General features: G+C 36.2%; 1 pseudogene; it reads right to left on the minus strand.

Moving 5' to 3' along the window:
- Window positions 1-2,326: 2,326 nt before the first annotated feature.
- LOC102848064 overlaps window positions 2,327-12,836 on the minus strand; it is an 86,521-nt pseudogene continuing 76,011 nt past the window's right edge.

Genomic DNA, 12,836 nt, shown 5'->3' on the forward strand with positions numbered 1-12,836 from the left:
AATGAAACAAAACTAATTCCTAAGACAAATGGAAAATTAAAACACTATCTAATAAAGTATTATTAGTTTTACTGGAAATTTGAAGAATGGACTGATTCAATGTATATCATCTTCTTTTTTTTCCTTAGGAGATATTTTATTTTTTAAAATTTATTTATTTTTCATTTCAATGAACATCTACAAAGATTTTGGAATTCCATTCATTCATTGTTGCACCCTTCTCCCCGCACAAACTCCTCCCCCCTCCCCCCTCATTTGCTCCTCTCCTTCAAAAGCAAAAGAAAAACTCCCTCATTGGTACGCAGTCCCCCCCACACATCCCCCAACCCCAAATATAATCCACTCTGCAACCCTCATTCCGTACTCTTAAGATAAACATAATGCCCTAAAATATAATACTTTTAATTCAATGTATATAATCTTAATGGCAAAAAGTTGATGGTTTAAAAACAACTGGGGGGAAAAAACTGGGAAGGAATTTAAGTTCCTATATGAAGATAATTATTATGTATATTAAGTTTTTATTTAAGTTATGTAGAAACATGTCTTCATGAAAATATTTCTTATCTAAATTTTTAGACAAACCAGCATTCTCTATTAATCTTGTCCTTAATATTGACATGTAAATTTTAAAAATTAAGTTTTATAAAAGTTTTACCTTCATATGATATTTCAAAAGATCGCTAAGACCAAACTTAGAATTGCACTTTGGACAAGTTGTTAGTGAGATTCCTGTTTTATTCTGACTTGGACCTAAAATAAATTAAAGACTTTTATAAACCTTAAATGATCATTAGTAGTAGTTTTAAAATTCACCATAACTTTTAAATTTTGTATTTATAAATAAATGTCATTTTATATGCAAGATTTCATATTTACCTTGTGAAAGTATAACCTGGGTAGATGGCACTGTAGTTGAGTTATCTGTGTCTTCTTCCTCTATCTTTGGCCTTTTTAGAACAATACTTTCTACTTGAGAAGTAGAAGGACGTTTTAATATTTGAGATGAACGCTCAGCTGTAACTACAATGATTGAAAGAGTGGAAAAGACATTGGTAAATGCTCCAGCATAGAAATTACTTATAACTGTTCATAAAATGGTCCTGTATTTTAAATTAAGTATAATCACTAAAGGAAATGTAATATGATTGTATTAATATATTATACAAATGACAATAAAGAATGGTAAAAATTTATATAGGTGTAGAAAAGCATTGCAAACCGCTGTTATAGCCTATATATTCTTAGGTACCTGTAAGTAGATTCTGACTCATAGGAACCCTATGTACAACATAGTAAAACATTCTCAGGTCTTGTGCCATCTGCATATCTTTTAAAAGAATAAATTTCATGCAGTTATTGTGTATTGCTGAGTGGGAAATGACCCAGAGCTGACACTTCAGTGGGTTTTTAGAGGCAGTAAATTGCATAGGCAGAGACTGCCCATTTTTCTCCCATGGAGCAGCTAGTAGATTCAAATTGTGTGCCTTTGGGTTGAGCTTCCTAACTACCATTGTTGTAGTTGTGTACCATTGAGTCAGAATTGACCATAGCTGACCCTCCAGTGGGTTTTCAGAGGCAGTTAACTGCATGGGAGGAGATTGCCCATCCTTCTCCCTCGGAACACTTGATAGATTCAAAGCACGTTGACTTCAGTATTGTGGCACAGGTTTTTTTTTTCAAGGCATCATAATATAATTCATTTAATCCTAAAGCAATTGTGCAATAAGCAAAATAACATAAAAGGAAAACAAAGGGGTTAACTTCTTGTAGGGGCTAATAAACAAGATTCATGCAGCACGACCATTAACCTTCACATAGTGGAGTCCTTTAGAAAGCCCATCAAAACTGAGATTATAGAAAATCACTAATGTCACCAACAAAAGGAATGTTGATTAGAATAAAAAGTTTCCCATAGGGCTGTCTTCTCTGAAAGAATTTCAGAATTTGCTAGCACAGGTCGGTTAAGTCAAATCTCACTGATGGCTCCATTAAAGAGTATGAATGCCCCAGATAGTGCTGTTTAAAAATGTAGAATGCTGCAAGGGGGGAAAAAACCTGAAAACAATCTACTGTTCCCCAACACATATGGCTTAGCACCCAGAGAAAGCCTCTGCCTCAAAAGGGGGCTTTCTACACAGGGTTAAGCTTCATTAAATGACCTTTCATTTTCAGGACATGTCTTTTCTTGCAAGGTCTTTAGAGGCAGAAGTTCCACTTGGATTCTAAATGTGGAGTCTAATGCACATCCCTGTGAGCTCAGCTTCCTGAAAACATATACCTGCTGGGTTCTAGATTCTCCTTGCCAGTGACTGGATTCACTGGTTCACAGCCACCAGAATCGCACATAGACTATTAACATGATGAAAAATACAGCCACTGCTGCAAGTTTGGCATAAGTGGAATGCATGTTCAAGTACTTTGCATCCTGGCGGTACTTCTTAGACAGACTGGACAAATTGTTAGCCTTTGAATCCAAAGCTGAGAGTGCTTCTCCCCGCTGTAACACTTCTTCAATATTGGCCACCATAATCCTCTGCACAACCTGAAATTCAGTATTGATGGAACCAAGGTTTCTCTGAGCACGACTGTCAATGTAGTTCTTTTTAGTTTTCTGAATGTAAGTGTCAAACTCAATAAAAGAATAGGGTCTGGACATGGTGGGAACTTTCTTCCCATGCTGTTCATCAAACTCTGAATGCAAATCTTCTAGGTAGGCAAAAGCCAGTTTCTTAGGGAAGGCTGCTTCACATAAAACCAAATAACACACACCCTCCTCAATAATGTAGTGAAAAGTCATGGCTCCTGCTTCCAAGGTACATCATTCAGCTTTCGAAAGAGTTGCTTTGCCTGACTCTGGTACTGTTGAAGGTCCCTGCCGGACTGTTCGTCCTCTTGCATAGAGGCGGCCAGAGGAAGCCTGTCCGCCACTCGGGCGATCATTGTTAGCAACACTATCTTCACAGATTATGGGAATCAAATGTTAGCCCGAATGGGCGAAAGCGTCATCCTCACTTTCTTTGCTGCGTTGACAGTTCTATCTCTACCTCAGCTCCCAAAGATAAAACTGCTTGCGTCTTTGCTTCAAGCTGAGGTCGTGGTTTTATCACTAGGCCATCAGAGCTCCCTAACTAGGATTTTGTTCTTGATTGCCTTCGAGTCAAGCAGGACTCATAGTGACCCTATGAACAAAAGGCCTGAAGCCTTTCTATAACTATAATCATTTATCAAAGTTCATAGAGTTTCCAGAGGCATGTTGTTTAGGAAGTGGATGCCACTCCTAAATAGGATTGTTGATGTTGATTGCCATCGAGTCGAGGTTGACTCATAGCAACTCTATGAACAAAAGATCTAATGCCTTTCCATAGCTATCTTTTCTCTAAGTTGATAGTTTCCAGAGGCATGTGGTTTAGGAAGTGGATGCCACTCCTGCTTCCCAACATGAATCAGTCTGGAAGCTCATCCAAACATTGGTGTCCTTTTTATTCTGTTGAAGAAGTTTTTTGATGTGCATAAGGATTTGATTCTTAGAAGGCCTCACTCATCTATTTTATTCTCTCCTGGTTGTAGGTTTTTCCTGATCCTTGGAAGACTGTTCCCATTGTGGCTTAGGGCTTCTAGAGTTCTTCCAAGCTTTTCTCTGATAAAGTTTATATTCCTTGGTTTTACTCCTAGGTCCCTGATCCACTTTTAGTTGGTTTTTGTGTATGGTCTGAGGTCTTGCTTGAGTTTCCTACAGATAGTTTTCCAGTTTTGCCAATACCATTTGATCAAGAGGTGTTCACTTCCCTACGTAGTATACATTTCTATGCATAAAAAAATTAGAGAAATATTTCCAGACACACTAACACATTTTTAGAATGATAATGTAGTAATACTATTTTTGATGTGCTTAAGAAAGGCATGCTCATTTGTTACTATGAGGATCTGTACGTATTTCTAACATAATAGTCTTTCTGGGAATTGGCTTGTAGTTATGGATTATACAGAAGCCATTTGTTTGTGACCAGAGGTCTTCCTGTGATGTATTTTTGTGTATCTCATTTAGGCCTCCCAAAGATCTGTGAGATACGAAGAGTAAGAATCACATTTACACATTCTATAGCTGAAATCAGGTCTATAAAAGCAATATACTATATGGAAAAAATTCTATTCTAATAACATAAAACATTGAAAGTGATGTAATTAGGTGATTGGGAAAGGCCACAAAAATCTTCAGAAGAGAGGAAATCAACTATGCCTACTCCTCACTATCTCATTATCTAACTATGTGCATTCATGACAACAGCAAAACATCTGCTATCAAATGCCAAGTTGCCAGGTGAGAGGAATATTGGCTATATATAATGGTTAAGGTTGTGTGTCAACTTAGCTAGACTTTAAGTGAATTGGCAATTAATGACACAATGATGCAAACTAATCATCTTCCATTTTTTAGGCCTAATACAGTCTTTATCCAAATTTGAATAATGCTGATTTTCATATATAACTTGGTCTATTGAGTCTAACCATATCTTCAAGTGAGGAGTGAGTATATGAGTCCATTTATCATTTATGGCAAAGTTCTACTTGCTGTAGTAGAAAACCATACAGAATGAGAGTAGGAGCTACTGTTTTTACTATCTAGAAGTTAGCAGAATTCAGATTTTTTTCTTATAAAATCAGGTTTAAGATAACTATTTCATTTAACTCTTTCTTATGTTTCTTGGCTATTTTACTCAGCTAAGCAACATCTAGATAGGCTATCATCACAATGGAAAACATTTCTGGAATTTTTTTATTACTAGGCATTTGTTGTTGTTATGTGCCACTGAGTCAATTACAACTCATAGTCACCTTATGTACAATAGCTTTGAAGCCTGCCCTGTCCTGAGCCAATCTCATGGACTCTGACACACCTATCCCTATTGCCCCAGTTACTGTATCAATCCATCTCATTCAGGGTCTTCCTCTCCTGCACTGTCCCTCCATCCTTCCGAGCATGATGTCCTTCTCCAAGGACTGGTCCCTCCTTGTAACATGTCCAAAGTATGTCAGACAAAGCATCAGAATCCTTGCCTCCAAGGAGCAGCATGGTTTAACCCTCTCCAGGGCAGATCTGTTAGTTCTCCTGGCAGTCTATGTTATGTTTAATATTCTTCTCCAGCACAACAACTTAAAGTCATTAATAATTCTTCTATCATCTTTGGTCATTACTTAGTGCTTATCATGTGTAAGGCACTATTTCTTTAGTACTGCCATTTTATAATAACACTATATAACCACTAACTTCAGCTTGCCCTATTAAATTTTTTAAAATCAAAATACTTAGAGCATTAAAAAGTTTCCTTGACTCACAAAAATGTTAATGAATAAAATATATTACTAAATTATAAACCTTGTGTAAGATTTTATATGTAATCATCCAACAAAAGTATTAAAAACTGCTAATTTCATTCCACTTTAAAACATGAAAAACCGAATGAAAGGATAGGTTTCAAGACAGAAATTCCATATATATTTTCATCAAGTGTCTTTTTATAGTTCTAAGAAAGAAGTACCAAAACAAACCTGCTGGCTCTGTTCGTACTATTATTGTTGAGTCCTGGGTCAAGTCAAATACTAAGACTGTATCCACCTGTGGTGGAGTCTTTGCATAATCCTGTAAAAATATTTTAAAGCAAAGCAAGATTACATTTAGTCGAGTTACAATTATTTTGTTTCATAAACTTTTATAAAGGTAAATTTAAAGCAAATGGCATAAAGACCTTGATAAATCAATTAATAGCAAATCATAAAAGATAACTCTCTACCAAAATTAGCATCTACAGAAACTGAAAGTAAGCTATTAGAACTGTATTTTTCCTAAAGAGTCAAGTAAAATGGGATCTACCTTTTTCAATCTAAAAATATATTATAATTTAAAATCAATTAGGTATAAACATACTTTAGAGGGTTACTAAAAATACACTAATAGGAAATCTCAGAACCACAGCATAATTCACACAAAAAAATGAAAAGAAAAATTGCAACTTGCTCACATGAATACAAAACATAAAAGCATCTATGTCTCTAAAACTCCCACACACAAGATGTCAGGGCAAACAAAGTGAATCAGTTTATAGCTGTGGATAAGAACTGGGGGTGAATGTCACAGGTCTGAGTTTTATGATCACTTTCATTGAAAAATGAATAAGCCAAAAGTCAGAAGAGAATGAAGCTATCCTCTACTCTTTCCTTGGTACATATACATGATTACATAACTTCTCTTGCTGAAAACCCTCCCCTGTTGGCCTTGAGGAATCAGTCAGTCACGTCTGGAAGACAGACATGACAAGGAACTGAAAGTGGCCTTCAGGTAATGGCCAACAAGAAACCGAGGACCACAATTCAATAACAAAGAACAGAATGTTGCCACCAACACAGGCTTGATGTAGATTATATTGTAGTTCAAAACTCAAATGATACTGCAGCTCTGTTTGACACACTTTAACACAAATCACAGGACCCAGTGAAGGTACCCTTTGCCTTATAGCTCACAGAAATTGTGAAATAATAAAGACATGATGCTTGAAGCCACTATGCTTGTGGTAATATTGTTAAATAACACATTATGGTTTGTCATTCTTTCAAGTAAAAATGGAACTTCATTTTTTAAAAAGTGGTTAGTTATAACTGAATTATCCAAGTGTTTTTCCTCAAGGAAATTATTTTACTTAAGTTATGTTGTTGTTGTTCTGACTCATAGCAACCTTATGTACAAGAAAATTATGAAGAAACACTGTCCAGATCCTGGACCATCCAGAAAATTGTTTGCATGTTTGAGCTCATTGTTGCAACCACTGTGTCAATCCATTTCATTGTGGGTCTTTTTTGTTGACCTTATACTTTACTAAGCATGATGGTCTTCTCCAGGGAATGGTCCCTCCTAATAACCTGTCATCAGTACATGAGGTGAAGTCCTGCTAGTCTTGATTCCAAGAAAAATTCTGGCTATACTTCTTCCAAGATATTGTTGTTTGTTCTTGTATCCATGGTATATTTAATATTCATCATAAAAATGATAATAATTCAAGTTATCATTTCTTCTTTGGTCTTCCTTAGTCACTGATCAACTTTCACATGCATATCAAGTAGTTGATAATACTATGGCTTGGGCCAGGCATCTTAGACATTACACGTTGCCACACACTTGTAAACTGACGACCGTGCTTATAGGTGTCATTTGCAGCAACGTGTTAAGGTGTCCTCTTTGCTCTTTAACACTTTAAAAAGGTCTTAAACAGTGTATTTGCCCAATGTAACGTATCTTTTGATAGTCTGACTGCTGCTACTGTGAATGTTGAAATAATTGACAACTTTAATATTTTTTTCCATTAATTATATTACGTACTGGCCCAGTTGTGAGGATTTTTGTTTTCTTTATATTGAGGTATAATGAATACTAAATGCTATAGGTTTATTTCTTCTGCAACAAGTGCTTCAAATCTTCATTTCTGCAAGCAAAAATCTGTCATCTGCATACCATAGGCTGTTGATAGTCTTCCTCCAATAGTGATGCCACACTGTCATTAATATTGACCATTCTTGAAAGTTTTGATAACCATATAAATTGAATAGGTATGGTGAAAAAGTACACCACTCTGAGGAACACCTCCTTGTTTTGGTCAAATGACTGCTTCTGGATCTATCCACAGGTTTCACATAAGCACAATTTTGGTGTTCTGGAACTCCCATTCTTCTCAATGACATCCATAATTAGTTATGATCCACACAGTGAAAATCTTTATAGCCAATAAAACACCGAAATACATCCTTCTGGTATTCTTTGCTTTCAGCCAAGGTCTATTTAATATTAGCAACGATATAACTCATTCCACATCCTCTTCTAAATCCAGATTGAATTTCTGGCAGTTTTCCATCAATGTACTGTAATAACTGTTTTTGAATTATCTGTACCAACATTTCACTTGCATTTGGTATCGTTGATATTCAATAATTTTCATATTTTGTTAATCATCTTTCTTTGACATGAGCACAAATATGGATCTCTTCCAGTTGGTTTGCCAGGAAGTTGTTTTACACATTTTTTCAGCTACAGAACGGCATTATGTATACTACCTACCTTATTACAGTTATCTGAAAAAGAATGTGTAGTCTAGAATAGAAAATAATGCTAATAGTTTTAAACTTAGCCTCTGAAATTCTGCAGAACCCCAAAGATCTGAAGACTAAACTTGAAGAAACATTGCTCTAAGGCAACAATTCCATTTGTAAAGTATGTATTTATACATATATGAATGTATAGGTTATGTGTACATTAAAAATCAAACATCAAATTCACTGTGCCATCAAGTCAATTCTAAATCATAGACTCTGTAGGACAGAGTAGAACTGTCCCTTAGGGGTTCTAAAGCTCTTAGAAGCATAGTGGTTCATCTTTCTTCCAAGGGGTACATAGTGAGTTTGAACCGTTAGCTTTTCAGTTAGCAGACAAATGCCTTAAATACAGTACCATCAAAGCTACTATGTTTCAAACTGTCTATTGTAAAAACTCTTTATTAGCCTGGATAAAAATCTCAAATCACCAGTGTGTGAGTTGAGTGAATCAATTAACCTCGCTGAACCTGTTTCTTCCCCTGTAAAATGAGAATAGTGTCTATACCTCTTGCTTATCTTTCAATATGACTTTTTCTAACCATTGTTTGACTTTGCTATGTAAATGGTTGGGAATATGTGAATGGGGCATATTAGCCCCAAGAGGACTGGCTGTCTACCATTCCACAAGGGGAATGGGATTGACTAATCTCAACAATCTACAAGGGGATTGGCTAGTCTCACCAATAAACTGAACCCCATCAGTGAAGAAAAAAAGAGACCTCTCTCGCCATGGAAAAGAAACCTCACCACCAGGAAAAGAACAGCCATAGTTGAACTAGAGACTTGACATGAGATGGAGCTACCTTATGATTGCTACACCACTGGAATTAGAGCTAACAGCCTTTGCCCAAATTTGGTGGACAACTAGGGTGTGGGGGGCATAATTCGCAGGACTAAGAACTCTATAACACTGGCTAAGACTGAGGCAGGCGGGGAAAGCCAATACTGGCAGGGCTGAGAACCTAAAGCCACGAGGCTCAAGGCTGAGGTGCCTGCAAGCACATTTTAGGGGCCATCCTGACCGTATTCAGCTACAAACTTGAATTATAACCTGTAGACTTCCCTAACATGGTTCTGTAACCTGTGAGCTATCACATCAGATTTTGAATCCAGCAAAGCAGTACAACTAGTGCTGAGATGACTAGAAAAAGGTATGGGAGTGTAGGGGGCATGTCTGACCTCATGGAAATTTGTTTTGTGTTGTTGATGGGGACAGTTGCCCTTTGTAAAGTTGGCAAAGGTCAGACTTGGCCATCCCCATGGGGCCCTTGCTCTTTTTACAGGTGGCTTATGTGTTAGTATGATGCTGAAAGCTATGTCACTAGTATATAAAATACTAGCAGGGTCAATCTTGGTATACAGGTTTCAATGGAGCTTCCAGACTAAAACAGACTAGAAAGGCCTGCCCATCTACTTACAAAAATTAGCCAACAGAAACCTTATGAATCACAACAGAATATTCTCTGATACAATGTTAGAACATGAGTCACTGAGATTGGAAAACACTCCACAACAGTTGTAACAATGGACTTAAACATTATCATTATCATTAAATGACACGGGATGGGCAATGTGATGTTTTATGACACATGGTGGCACGATGAATAAAGGCCAAACTGATAATAACTAATAATCTGATAGGGATTAAATTATATTTATATGTAGCATTTATTGCAAAACTTAGTGCAATGAATATTAACATGACCATTATTTATTATTTTAATATTATATAATAACAATGCTATAATGAATATTAATATCATTATATAATAATATAGTTAATATATAATATTACTAATATAATAATATATTATATTAGAGTGCTATTATAAAGACTAAAACTATGAAGTATGTTTTAAAAATAAAAATTTCAGAAAAATTTTATTTATTTAGAATGCCTGGATCAGTCTACTATCTTAAATACTGTTGCATTGCTACTTAAACTTTTACTCATATCTAGAAAGCACAGTTTAAAAACTTTGTTATTGGGGAGCTCTGGTGGCCTCATGGCAAGAAGCTGCACTGCAATCCCAGAGGAACACGGTTCGAATCCACCAGATGCTCTGCCGGAGAAGGAGGCGCAATATCCTCCTGTACCAGTCAGATCTGATTTGATGGTACACGCACACAAAATAATAAAAAATTAAAAAAAACAACTTTGTTATTGTTACTAGGTGCCAACAAGTCATTTTTGTGGACTCAGAATAATTTCATGTGAGAGAGCAGAACTGCCTCATAGGATTTCTGAACTGTAATCATTATGGGAGGAGATAACCAGGTCTTTCTCTTATGAAGTTAGTGGGTATGTCCCTATCACCCACCAAATGTTTAACCATTGCACCACCAGTATACAAGTAGCTAAACATGGTACTATTTCATGTAAGCATCTTTTCTTAAAAGCTTTTCATTAGTTTTCACAGTTATAATGAGTACTGGTTGAACTAATACAAAGAAAGTGTGATTTTCTGATGACTATGCTCTTTTGGATGAAAGAATATGAATACCCCACGGACTTCCAAAAGAACAAGTAAACATATCTTGTAGAAAGTGCAGCAAAAAAAAAAAAAAGAGAGAAAGAAAGTGCAGCCAGAGTGCTCCTTGAAGGCAAAGATGATAAAGCTTCATCTCCTACACTTTGGGCAATTCATTAGGAGAGGCTTTTCCTAAGAGAGGGATGTCATGATAGGAAAGGTGAAAAACTGGCAAGAGAGGAAGACTCTCAACCAGATGGAAAGACACAGTGATTGCTGCAATGGGTCCAAGTGTGTCAGGAAGTATGAGGATAGTACAGGATAGAACAGTGTTCAGATCTGTTGTTCATGGTGTTGCTATGGGTTGTACTCATCTGGATGGCACCTATCAACAACAAAAATGCTCTTTTGGAACAGTGACTAGCTCTGCTAGTTTAGAATTTTAACATGATGTCTTTATTTAGTGAGAGACCATAAGTGGATTATTTTAACAAACACAAATTTATTATATTGAAATTTAGGAGGGTCGAGGTTCAAATTCAGGGTGCTGGCTCTAGTTGAAAGCTTTCTTTCCCTCTACTGTTTCCTAATTTTAGGAGTTTCCCAGCACAAGAATCTGGGTCCAAAGGATACTCTCTGATCCTGGCTCTTCTTTCTTGGTTATCCTGAGATCTCTCCTCTGCACCCTTTTCTTTCTAGTGAGATAAAAGGTGTTACAGGCCATGCCACAGGGAAATTCTCCTTCCACTGAATCAGGATTATGATGGCATTAAGAGCGTTGCACCACATCCTTATATTCTTACAATTGATCAGTCAGATCAAAAGAGGATCACTACATAATTTCCATATTACATACATGTATGGGGAGTGTCACAATTGGTAATATAATAAACAATGTATCCCTGTATCCCTAAACTAGTTAAGCAGTTTCAGGAACACTTACAGATTTAGACTGGCTCTGTGTAGAACTCTGTGAAGATTTAGATTTAGGTGAGGCTGCAGGACTTGGTGTTCGGCTGACAAAGCATCCACTTGTAATCCTAAATATCTCAGGAATACCTGTATTTTGAAATTATGTAATATATTGAATATACTTCTATTTAATAATTATAAAAATATTTAACTTTAAAATTAAAGTATTTACTTTTTCCACTGAATTTTTATGTGATTTGACTGAAAGTTTATAAAGCAAACTGGTTTTCCTTTCATTCAAATTTTGTTTTATAACCTTAATACAATATCTAGAATATGAGTGAACTTTACTCATTTCCTCCCTATAATTCTCATTTCCATTAATCCTTCACCTCCCTGTCTTCTAGGCTTTATTTTTGGGCAAATGCTGCTCTTTTGACCATATATGGTATGTTGTTCTAAAGTATTAGTGGTCATCTTATAGTTCTATTATTGGGCTAAAAGTTGAGCCAAGGGTGTGAGTTGAGTCCTAGGTTCAAAGGGTGAGTAAGGGCCATAGTCCCAGAAGTCCCCCTAGTCTCTATCAGATGGATAAGACTGTCCATTTTTTGTTTCCAAGTTTTATTCCACATTTTTGCCCACTTGATCCATGATCTTCTATTGTGATCCTTTTTAGAGTGGTCAGCAGTGGTAGCTGGACACCATCTAGTTCTTCTGCTCTCATGGTTGTGGAAGTTGAAGTTCAAGTAGTTCATTAGTCCTTTGGACTAATTGTTTCAGTATATCTTTGCTTTCTTCCCTTTTTTTTTGGTTCCAGATAAGGAGAAACCAGTAATTATACCTTAGGTGGTTACCCATAAGTTTTTTTAAACTCTAGTTACTACTGACCCAAGTAGAATGTTGAACATTGTCTTTGTGGATTATGTTATGCCAATTGACTCGGATGTCCTCTAAGACTATGGTCCTAAGGCCCCAGAACCAGCAACTCATTCACTTAGGGTGTTTGGTTACAATTTAAAGCTTACATAGCATTGCCTCCTGTTGGCTCTGCTATATACAAGGACATATTTATCTCATCTAATAATACTAATGTAGTTTAAAACAAAAATAATTATACTGTACCTGGACTTGCTGGCTCATTCTTTATTGACCTTGAAGATGAGCTACTGCTGCTACCTCTGTTCAGAATATCTATAAAAACATTTAAATTTTATTACTTTAATGAAATACAAAATGATAGAAAATACTTTCCTAAAACAGGTTAATATATAAATCTAGGCAGGCGCAGTGAACGGTGGGAGTGGACTTGAATCG

Source organism: Elephantulus edwardii, unplaced genomic scaffold (assembly GCF_000299155.1).
Source record: "Elephantulus edwardii isolate Elephantulus edwardi_28Jun2011 unplaced genomic scaffold, EleEdw1.0 scaffold00016, whole genome shotgun sequence".
Classification (NCBI taxonomy): Eukaryota; Metazoa; Chordata; class Mammalia; order Macroscelidea; family Macroscelididae; genus Elephantulus; species Elephantulus edwardii.